The sequence below is a fragment of the Halichoerus grypus genome, chromosome 2, assembly GCF_964656455.1.
Source record: "Halichoerus grypus chromosome 2, mHalGry1.hap1.1, whole genome shotgun sequence".
Classification (NCBI taxonomy): Eukaryota; Metazoa; Chordata; class Mammalia; order Carnivora; family Phocidae; genus Halichoerus; species Halichoerus grypus.
In genome coordinates this window covers 159070017-159091764 of record NC_135713.1, presented here as the reverse complement: position 1 = coordinate 159091764, position 21748 = coordinate 159070017, and the positions used below count along the sequence as shown (strand labels likewise).

Below are 21748 nucleotides of genomic sequence, written 5' to 3'. Positions count from 1 at the left end.
TAAGAAAGGCTTCTGACAGACCAAGTCAAAGATTTCTCTCTTGGTAGAAACACCTAAAGGGAGAAAAAACACTAGGTAATTTAAAGGAAAACATTTCTCTGTGTTTCTCCTTTACTTTCGATACTTGGGTACTTGTGACACCAGATGGGGCGGGGGTTCCCACACCAAGAAATTCTCTGACACCAGCTGGGTGTCCTACAATTTAATTCAATTCTGATACCATCTATCTGGGGTTATCCCACAGGTTAAGAGCTCAGGCCACAACAGGGAGCCTGGGTGGCTCAGCCAGTTAAGCATCTGCCTTCAGCTCAGGTCATGATCTTAGGGTCCTGGGATCGAGCCCCACAGTGGGCTCCCTGCTCCACAGGGGTCCGGTTTCTCCCTCTCCCTCTGTCTGCTGCTCCCCTTATTTGTGCTGTGTCAAATAAATAAATAAAATATTAAAAAAAAAAAAAAGACGGGGCACCTGGGTGGCTCGGATGGTTGGGCTTTGGCTCGGGTCATGGCCCTGGGGTCCTGGAATGGGGCCCCGCATCGGGCTCCCTGCCTGCTCGGTGGGGAGCCTGCTTCTCCCTCTCCTACTCCTCCCCCTGCTGTGCTCTCTCGCTCTCCCTGTCAAATAAATAAATAAAATCTTAAAAAAAAAAATAGAGCTCAGCCCACAAGACAGTCCCCTCCCCACTCCCATGTCAGATGCCAACTGCAAGTCCCGGTTGTCACCTGTACTGATCTGCTGGCTATAATCAGAAGTTTCCACTAGCCCCTCCTGGGGTTTGGTTAACTTCTTAGATAGGCTCTCAGAACTCAGAAAAACAGTATACTTAAAAAAAAAAAAAGTATACTTACTAGATTACCAGTTTATTACAAAGGACCTAACTTAGGAACAGCCAAATGGAAGAGACGCATTGGGCAAGGTAGATAAAGGTGCAGAGATCCACGCTCCCTGTGGGTACACCACTCTCCCACCTCCACGTGTTCACCAACTGGAAGGTCTCCAAACCCCATGACTTTTGGGATTTTTATAGAGCCTTCATTCCATAGGTATGATCGATGAAATCATTGGCCATTGATGATTAATTCAACCTCCTGTCCCTCTCCCCTCCCCCGGGGATGGGGAAGTAGGGCTAAAATTTGCAACTTTCCAACATGGTTGGTTTCTGTGCAATCAGCCCCCCAACTTAGGGGTTTTCCAAAAGTCACCTTGATGTGGGAAACAAAGGCAAAAGAAAAACTATTACATTTCCTTAGTACCTAGAGCCCACTGACAAGTCCAGGCAGAGTGGCATTCCTCTAGGGACTCAACTGCCTCGCTGTTAATACTTTGCTAAGGGCAAAAGGCAAAATCCTAGCCCAACCCCCACACCCCCAACCAGGATCCTGTAAGTCTACTTTAACGTATAAAACTTCCCCTAGAAATTTCCTTTATCTGTAACCCCCCAAGATACATGTTGGCCATCATCTCCCAAGCATATGGCCCACCGATATACATCTGAAGGGTCTCATGACTAAGGTTTTATTAGTCGGTAATAAAGGACCTTTTCCCAACACAGCTAGCCCCCTCAAGGTCCTGGAAACCTTGCTTCCAAAATTCCTTAGAGACTTACACTGTCCCTAACCCCCTCCCAACTTGAGGGTATATCATGGGCCACTCCTCATGACCCCCGTGCGACTCTTTCTGCCCACAGGTCCCGTCCCCGTGCTTTAATAAAACCACCTTTTTGCACCAATGACGTCTTAAGAATTCTTGGCCCTTGGCTTCGAACCCTAACGTCCTTTCCTACATCAACCTCATTAACATAAACTGAGTTGGTTGAAAGAAGCTTGTTATGAATAACAAAAGACATCTTTATCACTCTAACCACTTAGAAAATTCCAAGGGTTTTAGGAGCTCTGTGATAGGAATGGGGACTAAGACCAATTTCTTATGATAAATCACATCATAGTAATCATCATTAGATTGTATACAAAAGAAATGTCTCATTAAAGACCTTTTTTTTTTTTTAAATTTATTTATTTGACAGAGAGAGACACAGCGAGAGAGGGAACACAAGCAGGGGAAGTGGGAGAGGGAGAAGCAGGCTTCCCGCCGAGCAGAGAGCCCGATGTGGGGCTCGATCCCAGGACCCTGGGATCATGACCTGAGCCGAAGGCAGACGCTCAATGACTGAGCCACCCAGGCGCCCCTCATTAAAGATCTTTAGACTCTTGGGGGCGCCTGGCTGGCTCGGTCATAGAACATGTGACTCTTGATCTCAGTGAGTTCAAGCCCCACGTTGGGCATGGAGCCTACTTTTAAATCAATCAATCAGTCAATCAATCAGTAATCTTTAGACTCTTGACTGATAGCTGACAGTCAACTTAGTAGATGGGTATTTAGTTTCTCAGAAGAAATCTTAATTTCATTATAATCTGTCATAAAATTGCTTAAATATTTTATCAGCAATGCTACTGCCTCCCCAGAGGGGGTTGTGAATTAACATCACCCCACATGCCAGGTTTAAGACAATTTTTCTTCTGTAATAATTGAAGTGTTAAATAACAAAAATTCAACCCAGTAAATTTTAAAGACCTAACTGGCTTTATTAATCGATTTATGAATTTGGCAGCATCCCATCTAGCAAGTGGAGGGGAGCTCCCAGGAGCTGTACAAAATGGAAAAGACTATTAGCCAAAGAAAAGAAAGGATTATTTCACGCAGGTTCACCTTCCCTTAGGGGGAAAGGCAGGGGTCTTATTAGGTGGATTACCTTCATCTTCCTTTGCTGGGGTGGGCGGGGGTGGAAAGACTGACATGTGACAAGATTACCTCATTGGTACTCACCACAAAATTCCTGACTTCTAGTTAAGACTACGTTGCTGGAGGAGGTTGAGACTGTAGTTGGGTTGGGTATTAAGATCCAGTTTGGTGACATGGCCTAGCATTAGTGTCCCCATTTGGGACCTTGGTTTTCTTTTTACCAGAAGTGGGAACCCAAATGACTTAAAAATCCCAGTGTTTTATAATGTAATGTATCAGTTCAGTAGTTCATATATAATTTATCAATAAACACACATATATTAGAGGTGCATGCTGCACGTGTTCTTACTACCAGGAGAGTTCAATCAAAAAGTGGGGACACTGGGACGCCTGGGTGGCTCAGTCAGTTAGGCTTCTGCCTTCGGCTCAGGTCATGATCCCAGAGTCCTGGGATTGAGCCCCAAGTCTGGCTCCCTGCTCAGTGGGGAGCCTGCTTCTCCCTCTCTCTGCCCCTCTCCCTGCTCATGCTCTCTCTCTGCGCTTTGTCAAATAAATAGATGAAAAATCTTTTTAAAAAATCTTTAAAACGTGATTTAAAAAATAAATGAATAATAAGAGACTCTTAACTATAGGGAACAAACTGAAGGTTGCTGGCAGGGAGGTGGGTGGGGGGATGAACTAAATGGCTGATGGGTATTAAAGAGGGCACTTGTTGGGATGAGCACTGGGTGTTATATTTAGTGATGAATCACTAAATTCTACTCCTGAAACCAATACTACAGTATATGTTAACCAACTTGAATTTAAATAAATTTTTTTTTTTAAAAGGGGGCTGGGTGGCTCAGTTGGTTAAGCATCTGCCTTCAGCTCAGGTCATGATCCCAGGGTCCTGGATTGGAGTCCCCCATCAGGCTCCCTGCTCAGTGGGGTCTGCTTCTCCCTCTGCCCTTCCCCCCTGTTCGTGATCTCTCTCTCAAATAAATAAATAAATATAAAATGATGGGGCACCTGAGTGACTCAGTTGGGTAAGTGTCTGACTCTTGGTTTCCACTGGGGTCATGGTCTCAGGGTCCTGAAATCAAGCCCCGTGTAGGGCTCTGAGCTTAGAGCAGAGTCTGCTTAAGATTCTCTCTCCCTCTGCCCCTCCCCCACACACATTCTTTAAATATAAAATCTTTAATTAAAAAAAAGAAAACAGGGGCACCTGGGTGGCTCAGTCGGTTAAGCGTCTGCCTTCAGCTCAGCTCATGACCTGCTTTCAGCTCAGGTCACAATCTCAGGGTCCTGGGATCGAGCTTTGTGTCAGGCTCCCTGCTCAGTAGGGAGTCTGCTTCTCCTTCTGCCTCTCCCGCATCTTGTGCTCTCTCTCTCAAATAAATAAAATATTAAAAAAAAAAAGAATAAAAATAAAGCATTAGAAGTATTTGGCTAGTGCTTATCCACTTTAATAAAAACTCTATCCAAGTTGTCCTAATCCCTAAAGACTTCCCAAGAAGAATAGTATTTAAACACCAAATGATTTTATTTTTTTAATTTTTCTTCCTTTTTTTATTTCATTTTTAAAATATTTTATTTATTTTATTTGAGAGTGAACATGAGTTGGGGGGTGGCAGAGGGAGAGGGAGAAGCAGACTCCTTGCTGAGCAGAGAGCCCAATGCGGGGCTCGATCCCAGGACTCTGAGATCATGACCTCAGCCGAAGGCAGACACTTAACCCACTGAGCCACCCAGGTGCCCCACCCAATGATTTTAGAGTCCAAATATGTTATCCATATTTGGATGGCCAGATTGATTTAATTAATTCCGATTCATCAATACCTTATGGATTACATTTGTGGTATTATAAGAAATTTACTTAACCCAGGGTCACAAAACTTTTTTGTTTTCTTCCAGAAGATTTAAAGTTTTTTGTTACATTTAGGTCTATGATCTGTCTTGAGTTAATTCTGGTGTGAGGCCAAGGTCTGTTTGCTTATGGATATCCAATTGCTCCAACACTATTCATTTAAAACAATCCTTTTTTTTTTTTGAAGATTTTATTTATGTGATGCCTGGGTGGCTCAGTCGGTTAGGCGTCTGCCTTTGGCTCAGGTCGTGATCCCAGGATCCTGGGATCCAGTCCAGCATCAGGCCTGCTTCTCCCTCTGCCTGCAGCTCCCCTTGCTTGTGCACTCAGTTTCTCTCACTCTCTCTGACAAATAAATAAATAAATAAAATCTTTAAAAAAAAAAATAAAGATTTTATTTATTTATTTGAGAGAGAGCATGAGCTGGGGGAGGGGCAGAAGGACAAGCCGATTCCCTACTGAGTGGGGGAGTCCGATGCAGGGATCGACACAGGGCTCGACCTGACCGAAGTCAGATGCTTAACCCACTGAGCCACCTAGGGATCCCAACAATCGTTTCTGTAGAGGCTGCTTTTGGGCAACAGTCTTGAGCAATGGAAACATAAGCGAGGGAAGAAGGGCCCACAGTGACTGCCAAGCTGAATGCAAACAGATTCATGAAGTCATAGGCCCTAACCGACCAGTGGGCTACTTACAACCAGGCCCAGTTACTAATAATGGGAAAATTCCAGACAGTCCCATATTCCCTCACTCCACCCTATAACTATAGCCCCTCACTACCACCTCGTGGCAGAGTCTCTCCTTTGCTGCCTGGCCCACTGCTCCCTTGCTGAGTATTCAATAAACTGGACCTCCTTTGTTCTACCATGAGTGAATTCTTTCAGGGCCTGCACCACCAACCTCTGCTGGATCAGGGTGCCTCACGCTTTCTCCATTAAATTTCCTTGGTGCTTTTGGTGAAAATCAGTTGTTAATAAATGCAAAGATTTGGGGTGCCTGGCTGGCTCAGTCCGGAGAGCTTGCAACTCTTGATCTTGGGGTCATGAGTTCAAGCCCCATATTGGGTGTAGGGATTACTAAAAAAAAAAAAAAAGAAAAGTAATAAACTATTTTTTTTTAAATGGAAAGATCTATTTCTGGACTTCATTCTGTTACATTAATCTATTATGTCTACCCTTATGCCAACAACACAGTCTTGATTAACTGTGTGTTTATAGTAAGTTTCGAGTCAGGTAAGTACTCCAGTTCTGTTCATTTTTGGCTATTCTAGGTCCTTTCAGTTTCCATATAAACTTTAGAATCAACTTATCAATTCCTAACTTTTAAAAGCCTGCTGGGATTTCATTGGATCTATAGATAAATTTGGGGAGAACTGTCATCTTAACAACATTGAATACTTCAGTTCGTAAACATTTGGGCAAATTAATAGATTTTTCTTTCTTTATTCTTATTCCAGCTTGTTTAGGGGCTAATGAGTATGGTTTACTGGGCCTTAACCATTCCTGTTTTCAGTTCTCACTTCAGTGTATGTCTAAAATTTAAATTTGGTTTTATTATTGAAGAAAAAAAAAGGTCAGTTTCCTTTTCTTCTGGAATCACCTTCTCGCCTCTTAGTCTTGTGGTTTCTTGGGAGCATTCTGGGGCCTGAACCCCCACTGGTCCCCTTAATGACCAGCCCTTTTTATATTCCTTGAGGCTTCCCTCAGAGTCCTATGGACTCCACATTAATTCATTTAATCAGGAACCAAGGATTTTTATGTCCCCAGTACTGTGGACAGAGTGCTGTGGGCCAAGGGCAGGCCACTCCCAAGATGGTCACAATGGCAATGTCCATTATTTTGAGTTGAAAACAATCAAGGCCCAAAAGTCTCAGGAAGAAACTTTGACCTCCCCCCACCCCACCCGCAAATGCCTAAAAAGAATTTAGATAAAGGGCCTGTACCAGGGAAAGAGCTATTAAACAGATTGCTTTTTATCTAAGAGACTTATCTGCGTAGGGCCAACTTTGTCTTCCAAAACTTCTCCTCTCACCTTCCTGCTAATGGCCTTCCTCTTCTCTGCACCCCCAGACTCCCACCCCCCTCCTGAGCTCAGGATGACGGACGGATATACCTCATTTTGCCTGACAGTCTTGGGAATTTCATGTCTGTGTGGATTCCCTGTATGCACAAAACTAAATTTGATTTTCTCCTGTTAATCTGTGTCGGGTAAATTTAATTCTTAGTCCAGCTAGAGCCTTGGAGGGAGGAAAATTTCTTCCTCTCCAAGTAGGTAAGAAAAAGGGAAGCGCAGTCCAACACGAGGAATAGCAATGAGCATGAACTTGGCGGGTCCGCCAGATGGAAGGAAGGTTGTCATGGCAGGGTTGATGTGACTAAAGGGGATGTGGAAGCGGTTGAAGTGGAGAGGGCGGTATGCAGCATTGACCGTGCAGGGCCTGTAGGCCATGATGAGGGATCCCGAGTTTACTGTAGGTATAATAGGAAGCAGAGGAGTGACAGGCCATGAGTGATGGAATTGGAATTCCTGGATTCTCCAACAAAGGACCATGACCACTCTGATTTTACTCTGCTCGCCTTGGAGCTGGGAGGCCTGAATGCAGAAGAGGCATCAGAAAAACCATCTCCAATATGGCCAGGGAGTCCAACAATGGTGAGATCAGAGACGCCTCCCAATAAACAGTAAGACCTCAAAGCCTGTGGCTACCTATACGGGTATCAGCCTGCACTGGGGCTGTGTGCCTCAGCTAGGAGGTTTGAACTTGACCTTGACATCCTGGTGAATCCAACTCAAGGGGCTGCCCAAGGAGAACTTCCCCCATTCCTACCAGCTGTGGCTGGTACATCCTTTATGTCACCCCTGTTTCTTATAAGCTCCTCTATTACAGTGTTTCTTGTATGATATTGGAGTCATCTATAGGTTTTCTATTTAACTGGATGATGAGCTACTTGAGGACAGACACCAAGTTGTTTTAACTCTGCTGCATGCCGGGGTCACAGATGACTGGTGGGGTGAATATCTGTGGGGGGTATGATCGAAGACAACCTTAAATATGAGGAAATTTGGATTACTCCTGGGGCAATTCTTTGCTGTCCCATCCTTACAAAGACTGCTTCTGACACAGCATTGACGGTGGACTGACCACAGGGCATATGTGGCCCAGCTCCGTCCAGATATAATGTTTCCTTTGTTCCAAGCCACACCATCTGAGACTTTGCCCCAACTGGGTTGGATCCTCACAGATCAGTGGGGCACAAGTCTCTATCAAGGGCCAGCATAGGTAATCACTGTAGTAAAATTCTTTTTCTCTTTCCAGCTGAGATATAATCGACAAATAACACTGCATAAATTTAAGGTGTACAATGTGATGACTTACAATGATTAAGATGATTTAAGACCTACTCTCAGCAACTCTCAAGGGTACAATAGAGTATTGTTAACTCTAGTCAACATGCTCGACATTAGATAGAACCCCAGAACTTAACCATCTTAGTGTAGCAAAATTCTGGATTCTCTCCACTGGAGGGATGCAACAGAGAGCTTTATCCATTCGTCCCAGAGTATATTCTTTCTAAGAACCTATACGAGACATTTGTCTCAGAACAAGTTCTGTTTCTCTTGAACAAATCAATTTGTCTGGACAGTGTGATACATGCCTAATCGTGTTTTCCTCTTTGCTTTGGCCACGTAGGTAGCTTAGCACTGAATTTGTAGCCTATGTCTAGTAACCATAAAGGAGGACTGGAGACAGCACAGAGATTAAGAGGGCTCTGGAGTCAGGCAAACCTGGGTTGAAATCTCACTTCTGCCACTTCTTAGCCATGTGACTAGAGGCCACTTACCTATTTTTTCCCCCGAGTATTTAAAAACGGGCATAATCACAGCATTTACTTTGGAAAGTTATTTTGTCGGTAAGATTAAGGGATACGATGCTAAGCATTGGGCCTGGCACAACAATCAACAAAATTGTGATCATTTTCATTTTACGGTGAGCAGTTCCGTGTGCTCTAAGATGCAGAAACACACACACACGTTTTCCACCTCAGAAATGTGTAAATTACTTTGATTTTGATTAGCTATTTTTTTTTAATCTGCTATATATACCCTTTTCTAGAGGTGGTATAGGTAAGAGTCTCCAGAAAGTACCACAGTGATAATTAAATCTGCATACGGGAGGTTCTCCCTCTCACCACGCACACAGCATAGTAAGAGAGCATATCTTACACGTCTCACGGGATTAAGAAAACGTAGTAAAGGAGCACGTCCTGCGTCAGGCATTCATTACTTACGGTGACCCTTGGTCATCATACATTCGTCACTATTCACGTCTTCTGGTATGTCCTCTGACAACAGACCTGTTTGGATTCAAAGGGCAGTTCTTAATTCCAACGTAATTAAGGAACCGGTTCTTTAGCTTCCTTTTGGGGTCAAATAAATTCAAACAGAGAGGATCTATTAGGGTGACACTAATGTCTGGTACATTAACCTAATTTAATAAGTCTTAAACTGGGTAAATACATCTTTATATTTTATAAAAGGAGACTCTAACATTTATCTTTCAAGAATCATTTTTTAACATTTTTATTGCTGGACTCAAGTCTTTCACTTCCTGAGACACCTTCATGCTCATCAAGGATTTACCTGAGCTATCTCAGGGATTGCTTTGCCAGATGTTTGCTTAATTTAACTTTTTTATAGCTTTACTGAGGTATAAATGATGGACGATAAATTGCACATATTTAAACTATATAAATCGGTAAGTTTGGATATATGCTTTATAACCATGAGACAAGCACCAAAATCAAGATAGTAAACATTTCCCTCACCCGCCCCCCCGAGTTTCTCCTGCCTTTGATAACCCATCCCACCTCATTCCTTCTTCCTGCCTCCATCCCCAAGTGACCACTGATCTGCTTTCTCTCTTTTTTTTAATTTTAAATATACACACATCGTATTTTATTTTTTTTAAAGATTTTATTTATTTATTTGACAGAGAGAGACACAGAGAGAGAGGGAACACAAACAGAGAGAGTGGGAGAGGGAGAAGCAGGCTCCCCAGGGAGCCTGATGTGGGACTCGATCCCAGGACCCTGGGATCATGACCTGAGCCGAAGGCAGTTGCTTAACCGACTGAGCCACCCAGGCGCCCTGCTTTCTCTCTTGGTAGATTAGTTTGCATTTTCTAGAATTATCTTGTTATGTATCTCAATGGTTCATTTCTTTTTATTTCTGAGTAGTATTCCTTTGTATGGATATACTACAATTTTTCTAATTGCGTGAACTTATGTGATTGTCTCTCTCCATACTGTCTGGGGAAAAAAAAACCAACAACAAAACACTAAACCTATGGCCTACCTCTAGCAAAAGAACAGACTTTAACGCCGGCATGTTCTACAGTCATCTTATTCCTAACTTCATTTTCTCTTCTTTCTTCTCTTTTTGTTGGAAGTTCCCACATTCTCTCATCTTTTACTTTTGTTATGTGCATTTAAGTCAGTCACCTTGGACCTTTTCTGAAACAAGGATCAAGTGCAACTAAACAATGCTCAGTTTTTATTTGATTTTATCAGTTCTTTCCTCCTGTTTTCTTTAGGGATGCTGGATTTTGTTGACTTGGTCTACATATGGATGCTCATCATTTCCTGCTTGGACAGCTGCTACCATCTCTGGAGTCTGGTCTCTGAGCTCATCTTCCTTCTATTCACCTGCTATGATGTCACCAGGCTATCATTCTACAGCAGAAATCTGATCATGTCATTCCCATACAAAACACCTACCCAAAGGATCTAAAGTCCTTGGCATAATAAGGCAAGTCATTAGTCACTCATTCTTTCAACAAATATTTCCTGCGCACTGATTATGTATCAGGCTCTATGCTAGCTGGCTATGCGTGGAGGTATGGTGACAAACTGGACAGATGTGGCCTGTACCCTCATGGAATTTATATGCTAGGAGGGAGACAAACAGAGTTAAGAAAAAAAAAACAAACATGTGAGCAATATAATTATGAATTGGGTAATAACTATGAAATTGTTATTAAGTAACCAGGGTGCTGTGATTGAGTTCTGGGAGCAGGGGTGGATGGCAGAGGCGGCCCTTCTGAGGGGGAGACATTTATACTGCTTATTTTTTTCTTTTTTTAAAGATTTTATTTATTCATTTGAGACACAGAGATACAGAGAGAGAGAGCATGAGCAGTGGGAGAGGCAGAGGGAGAAATGGCCACAGGAAAGGTTCTAGGCAAGGGAAACATCAAGTACAAAGGTCCAGAAGTGGGAAGAAGTTTGGATGGCCAGTATGGCGGAAGGTAAGAGGTTGCTGGACAGTTGAGCTCTGCCTGCTTCTCCAGCCTCATTTCCCAAACCACAGACCCACGTGTAGGCACCCTAAATCCCAGACAGGCACAGCTACCCCACTATTTCCTCGACACGCCAGGCCTTCTCATTTTTCACCTGCTCCCTCCCGATCATCCTACTCCTAGTGATTGGGTTTCTAAATAATACCTCCATTGAAACCTTTGGGTTCCTCTCCTACCCTCCTCCAGGCACTAAATTGCTCCTTCCTCTCTGTGCCTCCACAGAAGTCTGTATGTACGTCCCCCGCTTTTTTTTTTTTTTTTAATAGCTAGCCTTTATTGAGTGCTTTCTATATGCCAGGCACTATTCTAAGCACTTTACCTGTATACTCAACTTTATGAGGCAAGTCCATTTACAATCCTCAAAACGTCTATGAGCAAGAAATTCTAACTGTCTCTATGATATAGATGAAGAAACAGAGGCCCAGAGAAGTAACATAATTCATCTGCAGTTACACAATGAGTAAAGGGCAGTCAGGATTTCAACCCAGACAGTTCAGTTTGTATTTTAACCACTAACCCCTTTTTGCCTTTCAAGATTGATAATAGTAGCTAACATCTATCAAGCACTCCTTATGTACTAGGCTTTCTTCTCAACTCTTGATGTACGTAAACTCATTGAATCCTACAACTCTCTGAGGTAGACACTCTTCTAAGTCCTCACAACAACCCCCTTATTGGCGCTAAGACCAGGATTCACTTGGGTGGAGCCCATGTCCTGTCCCAGTCAGCAATCCCAATGCCTCCGACACCCAGAAAATGTTCAACAAATGTCTGCTGGATGAATGAATGAATGAACTAGCAGACCCGGTGTTTTTTTCTTGGCTCACGATTCAAACTTCAAGAGCATACAGTGCCCAGAAATAGTTGCTTGGAGAAAATTATTATAATGGAATATAAATCTGTTGTAGTAAATGTATACCAATGAGAACTGATTAATATAAAAGCTAACTTCACATGCTATTCGCTGCATTTCAAATGTGAGGTATGGAAATTCTTTTATGTATCAGAGATTGTATTATGTATTAGAAGGTGTACTAACCAACCAAAATGGGGCAAAGGGCTGCTTCCAAGACAGCTCCCACAATAAATCTAATCTATGTTGAAATGTTCCCACAGCTCACAAAAATAACACATCAACTTATAAAACCATCTCCACCTTTTCTCTAGCTATTGTTCTTTGACTTGACAGCAAGTAAATTTCACTTATTAAGCACAATAAATAAAAGTTTAAAACGTCATTGGGGTGCCTGGGTGGCTCAGTTGGTTAAGCATCTCCCTTTGGCTCAGGTCATGATCCCAGGGTCCTGGGATCAAGTCCCATGTCAGGCTCCCTGCTCAGCAGAGAGTCTGCTTCTCCCTCTCTCTCTGCCCCCACCCCACTCATGGGCTCTCTAGTGCGCATAAATAAAATCTTAAAAAATATAAAATAAAATGTCATTGAAATCTCAGAAAAAGTTCATGGCCCTAAAAAACAAATTGGGAAGTAGTCAATGGTAACCTGAAAAAGAAATGAAGAATAATCTTAAAGTCTAAGGGAATGGGGGGCACCTGGGTGGCTCAGTCGTTAAGCATCTGCCTTCAGCTCAGGTCATGATCCCAGGGTCCTGGGATCGAGCCCCACATTGGGCTCCCCGCTCAGCGGGAAGTCTGCTTCTCCCTCTCCCACTCCTCCTGCTTGTGTTCCCTCTCTCGCTGTGTCTCTGTCAAATAAATAAATAAAATCTATAAAAAAAAAAAAAGTCTAAGGGAATGGTACAAAATTTATTTATTTATCCAAGCAAACAATAGCTACTATTGCCTAGTCGATTTTAGATACCTAACATAGTTTTCTTTTTTTTTTTTTTTTTAAGATTTTTTTCATTTGAGTCCTTTCTAACCAGGGCCCTGCAGAATGGCTCCCGCGAAGAAGAGTGGTGGGAAGAAGGGCCGTTCTGCCATCAACGAGGTAGTGACCAGAGAATGCACCATCATCATTCACAAGCACATCCATGGAATGAGTTTCAAGAAGCGTGCCCCTGGACACTCAAAGAGATCCAGAAATTTGCCATGAAGGAGATGGGAACTCCAGATGTGTGCGTTGACACCAGGCTCAACAAAGCTGTCTGGGACAAAGGAATAAAGAATGTTCCATACCGTATCTGTGTGTGGTTGTCCAGAAAACATAACGAGGATGAAGAGTCACCAAATAAGTTCTACACATTGGTTACCTATGTACCTGTCACCACTTTCAAAAATCTACGGACAGTTAATGTGGATGAGAACTAATCACTGATTGTCAAATAAAGGTATAAAACCACACACACACACACACACACACACACACAGATTTTTTCATTTGAGTGAGAGCGCACACCCGAGGAGAGGGAGAGGGGAAGCAGACTCCCCGCTGAGCAGGGCTCCACCCCAGGACCCTGCGATCATAACCTGAGTGGAAGTCAGAGAAGTCAGATGCTTAACCGTTGACTGAGCCACCCAGGCGCCCTCCTAGTACAGTTTTCTAACAGGTTGGGAAACTGATACAGCAAGCTACCATTTCTTGGTCTATTGTCAAGGTTTGAGAATCGCCCTAGAAAGGCATTGGAAAAAAGAAAATACCAGTCTTTCAAGGCCACTTCTGTAAAGAGCAAAGGAAATTAAACAAAAGACAAAGAAAAAGGGATGTAAGTGGCATTTGCTCAGCATCTATTAAGTGCCAAGTGATCTACCTAGACTTAAGACTCGATTTGACAAGGTAGGAGGACACCTGGTCCACATGTTTTCTTTACAGGTAGGGAAACTGAAGGTTAAAAATGTTAAGTAAAATACACAGTCATAGGACTGGTGTAAAACCAAGTTGGGAATACCATAGGGTTGTGTTTGATTCCAAATCTCACGCTCTGTTTGCTTCAGTACACTGCCTTATGTTCCTAAAAGAGTGTGTTGATAATAATTGATAATTCTTTTTTGACATAATTGTCAAATTCTTTTTTTTTAAGATTTTATTTATTTGAGAGAGAGCATGAACTGGGGGGGGGGAAGGGCAGAAGGAGAGGGGGAGTCTGCCGAGGGGCTTGATTCCAGGACGCTGAGATCATGACCTGAGCTGAAGGCAGACACTTAACCGACTGAGCCACTCAGGCACCCTAATTGCCAAATTCTAAAATTAGAAACAAATTACCAAAAATTGTAAAGGCAATTTGTACAAGCTAACCCAATATTCACTGATACCCTCACATCCCTCCAATGACTTACAAGGTACTTCACTGCCTCTTACGGTTCTTCCCATGTAGCTCTTTAGAACCTTAAGCTAATGGACTTGTGATGACCAAATCTACCAAACTGTCAAACCTGCCTCAGAAACTCTTTCCCTATAGTCAAATCCCACTTGAAAAGTCTGAATACTAAGTGCTGCTAAGTATATAGAACTCCTGCACTGCTGATAAGATTGTAAGTTTGTATGATCACTTTGGAGAGCAATTTGGCAAAACTTAGTAAAGTTTAAGATCACATCCCACCATTTTATTCCTATGTATACTGACTGCCTAGAGACATCCTCACCCATGAATACAAGGATATAATATATACATACAAATGCTTTTATTGTTGGTAGGAATATAAAATGGTGCAGCTGTTATGGAAAACAGTATGGTGGTTCCTCAAAAAACTAAAAATAGAACTACCATATGATCAAGCAATTACACTTCTGGATATATGCCCAAAAGATTTGAAAGCAAGAACTCAGATATTCGTATACCCATGTTCATGGTAGCACTACTCACAATAGCCAAAGATTAGAAATAATCCAAGTGCCCATGGACAGATGAATGGATAAACAATATGTTGTGAATACACACAGTGGAATATTATGCAACTTTTTTTTTTTTATAAGATTATTTATTTATTTGACAGAGAGAGACACAGCAAGAGAGGGAATACAAGCAGGGGGAGTGGGAGAGGGAGAAGCAGGCTTCCCATGGAGCAGGGAGCCCGATGCGGGGCTCGATCCTAGGACCCTGGATCATGACCTGAGCTGAAGGCAGAAGCTTAACGACTGAGCCACCCAGGCGCCCCTATGCAACTTTTAAAAGGAAGGAAATTCTGATAAACCTTGAGGACATTATACCAAATGAAACAAGCCAGTCACCAAAAGACAAATACAATATGATTCCCCTTATAGGAGGTACCTAAGTCAAATTCATGGGAACAAAGGTAGAATGGTGGTTGCCAGGGCCTGAGGGAAGAATGAGGAGTTACTGTTTAATGGGTATAGAGTTTGTTTTGCAAGACGAAAAGCGTTCTGGAGATGAGTAGTGGTGATGTTCACACAACCGCGTGAATATATGTACTTAATGCCACTAAACTGTGTACTTAAAAATGCTTTTAGCAGCTTTGTAACAGTGAAAAACTAGGAACAAACACCCTAAAGTTAAATTGTGGTATCTTCATATAGCAGAATACTCCAGAGCAGCCAAAGTAGTTACATTAGATCTACTGCCTACATTTACCAACACAGCTAAATCTCAAAAACAATTATTAAAAGAGAAAAAAAAGGAAGTTGCATGATGATATGTACAGTATGATATTTACATAAAATCTAAAAACGTGTCTTAGTCTGTTCAGGCTGCTATAAAAGAATACAATAGACTGAGTGGTTTATAAACAACAGAAATTTATTTCTTACAGTTCTAGAGGCCAGGAAGTCAAATCTTCTGGCAGATTCAGTGCCTGGTGAGGGCCTGCTTCCTGATTCATGGATGGCCATCTCTCTGTGTCCTCATATGGGTATGGCATAAGGCGGCTCTCTGGAGTCTTTTTTTTTTTTTAAGATTTTAGTTTTAAGTAATCTCTACACCCAGCGTGGGGCTCAAACTTACAACACTGAGATCAAGAGTCACATGCTTGGGGCGCCTGGGTGGCTCAGTTGTTAAGCGTCTGCCTTCGGCTCGGGTCATGATCCCGGGGTCCTGGGATTGAGCCCCGCATCGGGCTCCCTGCTCCGTGGGAAGCCTGCTTCTCCCTCTCCCACTCCCACTGCTTGTGTTCCTGCTCTCGCTGTGTCTCTCTCTGTCAAATAAATAAAATCTTAAAAAAAAAAAAAAAAGAGTCACATGCTCTACCAACTGCACCAGCCAGGTGGCTCGTTGGAGTCTCTTTCATAAGAGCACTAATCCCATTCTACAGGGTTCTGCTCTCATGACCTAATTACCTTCCAAAGGCCCCACTTCCAAATACCATCATGCTGGGGATTAAGATTCAACATATGAATGTTGGAGGGACACATTCAGTTTATAGCAGCATGTAATATATATGGAAACATAAATGTACAGTATTATCTTCAAAAGGTGTCGGGGGGGCACCTGGGTGGTGCAGTCAGTTAACATCCAACTCAGGTTGTGATCTCAGGATTGTAAGGTCCAGCCCCACACTGGGCTCCTAGCTCAGTGCCGAGTCTGCTTAAGACTTTCTCTCCCTCCTCCTCTGCCCCTCTCCCCACTCTCTCTCCCTCAAATAAAATAAATAAATCTTAAAAAAAAAAAAGTTATGGGGCACCTGGGTGGCTCAGTCATTAAGCGTCTGCCTTCGGCTCAGGTCATGATCCCAGCGTCCTGGGATCGAGCCCCGCATCAGGCTCCCTGCGTGGCAGGAAGCCTGCTTCTCCCTCTCCCACCTCCCCTGCTTGTGTTCCCTCTCTCGTTGTGTCTCTGTCAAATAAATAAATAAAATCTAAAATAAAATAAAATAGGGCGCCTGGGTGGCTCAGTTGGTTAAGCGACTGCCTTCGGCTCAGGTCATGATCCTGGAGTCCCGGGATCGAGTCCCACATTGGGCTCCCTGCTCAGCAGGGAGTCTGCTTCTCTCTCTGACCCTCCCCCCTCTCATGCTCTATCTCATTCTCTCTCTCAAATAAATAAATAAAATCTTAAAAAAAAAAAAAGACTCTTTCTCCCTCTCCTCCTGCCCCTCCCCACTTCTCTAAAATAAATAAATAAATCTTTAAAAAGTAAAATAAAATAAAATGTATAACCTAAAAAAAAAAGAAGAAAAAAAGAAAAATAAATAAATAAATTTTTAAGAAGTTATAGGGGCACCTGGGTGGCTCATTTGGTTAAGTGTCTGCCTTTGGCTCAGGTCACAATCCCAGGGTCCTGGGATTGAGCCCCACATCGGGCTCCCTGCTCAGCGGAGAGCCTGCTTCTCCCTCTCCTCTGCCCCTCCCCCTGCTCCTGCTCTCTCAAATAAATAAAATCTTAAAAAAAAAAAAGTTACATACTGAGTGATTCCATCATTCTCAAAGTAACATTACAAAGATGCTGAACATTATCAACAACAGCCAAACTACAGAAAGAACCCAAATGTCTATAGACTGATGAACGGACAAAGATGTGGTATATACACGTACAAGGAATACTAATCAGCCACCAAAAAGTATGAAATCTTGCCATTTGCAATGACGTGGTTGGAGCTAGAGAATATTATGCTAAGTGAAATAGAGAAAGAAATACCATATGATTTCACTCATATGTGGAATTTAAGAAACAAAACAGAGGAACATATGGGAAGGAAAGTAAAGATGCAGAACAGATTAGTGGTTGCCTGGGCTTGGCGGTAAGGGGTGGAAGAAGCTTGTGACCGGAAAGAAGTAGCAGGAGGGATCCTTGTGATGAAACAGTTCTGTGTCTTGATCCTGGTGATGGTTACATGAATCTATCCAAGTGATAAAACTGCACAGACACTAAAGTGAATGTAAAACTGCTGAAATCTGAATAAGGTCTGCAGATTGTACCGCTGTTATTTTCCTGCTTTTGATACTGTACTGTAGTTATGTAAGGTGCTACTGATACGGGAAACAAGGCCAAAAAAAATTTAAATTTCCTTACTACTTGCAGCCCCTTGACAAGTCTTTGAAATAGGTAAAGTGAGCTTCCTCCGGGAGCTCAGCTGCCTTGATGTTGACCCTTTGCTAAGGTCAAAAGGCAATCTTAGCCAGACCCCGCAGGGTCCTATAAGTCTACTTTAAACATACAGAAATTCCTTTGGAAACTTCCTTGATCTCTACTCCCGGAGACACATGTTAGCAATCATCCCCCAAGCATATGGCCCACTGATACACACCTGAAGTGTCTCTTGACTAAGGTTTCATTAAATGGTAATAAATGACCTTTTCCTAACAATAGCTAGCCCCCTCAAGGTCCTGGAAACCTTGCTTCCAAAATTCCTTAGAGACTTAAGCTTCCTTAACCCCCTCCCAACTTGAAAGTATATAATCAGTCACCTGTCAGAACCCCAGTGCAGCTCAGCTCTTTCTGCCCCTGGGTCCTGTCCCTGTGCTTTAATAAAACCACCTTTTTGCACCGAAGATGTCTCAAGAATTCTTTCTTGACGTGTGCTCCGAACCCCAACATTTCCACATCATCAGCATTGGGGAAAATTGGATGAAGGGTATAATAAGACTTCTCTGGGGGCGCCTGGGTGGCTCAGTCGTTAAGCATCTGCCTTCGGCTCAGGTCATGATCCCACCTGGGATCAAGCCCCGCATCGGGCTCCCTGCTTTGCAGGAAGCCTGCTTCTCCCTCTCCCATTCCCCCTGCTTGTGTTCCCTCTCTCTCTGTGTCTCTATCAAATAAATAAATAAAATCTTAAAAAAAAAAAATAAGACTTCTCTGTACTATTTTGGCAACTTGTGAATCTATAATTATTTAAAAATAAAAAATATTAGGGAAGTGCAAATCAAAACCACAGTAACATATCACCTCACACCCATTAGTACCAAGTATTGGTAGGATATAGAGAAACTAGAACTCTTGTACATGGCTGATGGCTATGTAAAATTGTGTAGCCATTATGGAAAACAGTATGGAGGTTCCTCAAAAAATTAAAAACAGAATTACCATATAATCCAGCAATCCCCCTTCTGAGGACATATTCAAAGGAACTGAAAACAGGATCTCAGAGAGATATTTGCGCACCCATATTCACTGCAACATTATTCACAATAGCCAAGAGGTGGAAGAGACCCAAATATCCATAGACAGATAAATACAATATGGTATATTCATACAATGGACTATTAACCTTAAAAAACAAAGAAATTTGTCACATGTATGGATGAAGCCTGAAGACATTATACTAAATGAAATAAGCCAGTCACCAAATAAAAACAAACACTGTATGAATCCACTTTTATAAGGTATCTAAAGTAGTCAGAATCATAGAAACAGAAGGAAGAATAGTGGGTCCCAGGGCCTGGGGGTGGGTGTGGGTAGAAATGGGGAGTGGTAGTTAAGTGGGTATAGGGTTTCAGTTTTACAAGATGAAAAAATTCTAGGGGCGCCTGGGTGGCTCAGTCAGTTGAGCGTCTGCCTTCGGCTCGGGTCATAATCCCAGGGTCCTGGGATCGAGCCTCATATCGAGCTCCCTGCTCAGCAGAGAGCCTGCTTCTCCTTCTCCCTCTGCTGCTCCCCCTGCTTGTGCTCTCTCTCTTTCCCTCTGTCAAATAAATGAATGAAATCTTTCAAAAAAAAAAAAAAAAGATGAAAAAACTCTAGAGCTCTATAACACAATAATGTGAAATATAATTAATACCACTTAACTGTACACTTAAAAATGGAAAGATGATAAATTTTATAGTATTTTTTTTTAAAGCTGAAGCAAAATAACAAAATGTTCGATTTAATAAAGTTGGGTGCTGGTTATATGGTGCTGGTTGTATTATCTCCAATTTTCATTTACGTAATATTCCATAATAAACATTTTAAAGTAGCTATGTTTTATTGGACAGATTTCATGATTTTAAGGCCCAATGTAAAGACAATACAGAAATTTTTCCCTGTGTTCATTTGGACATCCAATATCAAAGTTTCTAACTTGCTGGTAATGAATCAGGAGTCTCATAATTCTATCGAGATAAATGACAAACCACTGATTAACTCAGTATTTTACATATCAGATGATAATGTCCAGAAAACAACTGTGAATTTATCATTGGAAGCACAGTTTTCTCACAGATTTTTATTAAAAGACATCTAGCCAAGTGAAATTACTTAGATTCTTTGTTTTTTTCTTTTTCAAAGAACTGCCTAGGCAAAAAACATTTGCCTATGGAGAATAAATGCTGGCTTTTTGCTTTGTATTTTGGTGCCTGAGGCTGTCACGAAATTGGGGTGGTTTTTTTTCCCCCAATTGAACAAAAGGTAAAATTGCAATTCATTCATTGAACAAACATATATTGAACACAATGCCAAGTATTGTGCTAAATTATCAAATTCCCCGGTCTTTGGAGAAGGATTTTGTCATCCTATTCTCTAATTTGTTTACAAATTATCTTTTACAATTTGCTACCAGAAATGACCTTATTACTAAAATGTTCACTTGATAAACAGACCATAAAAAATTCACCTTATTTTACAAGGACAGCGCTTGTCTTCCTTCTGAAAACATTCCGCTTTGTTGAGGTTACCAAACGTCCCACTTTGGGAAACCATTAAACCAGGAAGCTGTATGACTAACTTGGTTCTGGCAATTGCTAGAAGACCCGAATGAAGTCATCCTATCCGTCAGGAGATCTCCATTCTAGATTATTCTACCACTCAACCTCTATGACTCAGGAGAAGCAGCTAATTGGTGACACAAGCTCAGACTCATTGTTAGTTTAACAAAAATGAAAATTCATACTTTGTGAAAAAGAAACCTTCCGTCAGCGACCTCCAAGTCCAAAATGATCTTAAAGAAACTTATTTTTATCCCTTTGTTATTCAAGTAAATCGATCTTACCAAGTTTTGGCTCATTTAACTTAAGCTGTTGTTAACGCATCACAGACCTATCCATACTGTAAAGTCATTGACATCGTTCTGGCATATGATGCTTAGAAATGCTGTATTTTAAGGACTAACGACCTTTTCTAAAAGGTATGTAGCCGATTGGCATTGACGTGCAAACCCTCAGGCTACTCCATACTTAGGAAGGTTGGTATTACGCCACAAACAGCCCTCTGCATGTTTGTTTACACCGCCGGCTCAGTGACTCAGACTCCGGCCACGTGTCACCGAGATCCCAACGCCCCTGCCTTACTCACGTTCCTCGGGTTATCTCCTTGCGGGACACGGGGCCACACCCAGGGCGTAGGGAAACCAGCCAGAGGGGTCGTAGCTGGGAAACTCCTCCTTTACTGTCGCTTGAACGACAAACACGTGTATGGGAGAAACACTATTTTCTGGTACACGAATTCCTCGTCCCCCGAAGCAGGTTTTCGGCTGCCCCAGCCGCAGCTGTCTTTTTCCCCAACCAGAGTTCGGTGAAACCGCAAGGTGGGAAAGAGACTGCAGGTTTCGCCGGAGCCAGACCTCAGCCCGCCACCGTTGTCACCGGGAGCCCGAGCCTCGCCTCTCTGGGCCTCCGCCGGGCAAGGCCGAGCACCCCCCCACACACACACGGTCCCGCTACCAGCGTCTAGCTTACAGACTCCTCGGAGCCCTTGTGGGAATCGAGAAGGACAAAACCATTCTGACTCTTTAAAAAAGTGTCATTAAAGCTCTTCACCCTGCTATAAGCTAGTGCACAAATAAAACCAGCCAGTACGGTTCGCGTTAAGATGGGGGGGGGGGGTTGTGCTTCCACTGCAGACATTGACAAAAAACAGCAGCGGGCCGCGCCGCGCCCTCCGAACCGGAACCGGGACGGCCTTCCCGGCAAAGTCGCCGCAGAGGACCGTTTTTCCTCACCAAACGCCGGAAAAACCTAACACTTAAGGGGTGGTTGGGACTTCGGAGGCGGGAGCAAAGTACCCCTCCTCCCCCTCCGGCCGGAAGCACCCCTCTTTAGCAAAGGCGC

The 21748-nt window shown here is 42.8% G+C and overlaps 2 long non-coding RNA genes across 2 annotated transcripts in view; one reads left to right on the top strand and one right to left on the bottom strand.

Moving 5' to 3' along the window:
* The window catches only part of LOC118537240 (uncharacterized), a 24911-nt gene extending 11833 nt beyond the window's left edge, over positions 1 to 13078 (top strand). The window contains exons 3-4 of the long non-coding RNA XR_013446032.1: positions 10177 to 10391; positions 12792 to 13078. This is a non-coding gene — a long non-coding RNA (uncharacterized LOC118537240). The remainder of the gene's footprint in view (positions 1 to 10176; positions 10392 to 12791) is intronic.
* LOC144381182 (uncharacterized) overlaps positions 1 to 21748 on the bottom strand; it is a 26937-nt gene extending 5189 nt beyond the window's left edge. Inside the window, exons 1-2 of the long non-coding RNA XR_013446036.1 lie at positions 20994 to 21748; positions 8873 to 8938 (exon numbers count right to left, since the gene is read on the bottom strand). This is a non-coding gene — a long non-coding RNA (uncharacterized LOC144381182). The remainder of the gene's footprint in view (positions 1 to 8872; positions 8939 to 20993) is intronic.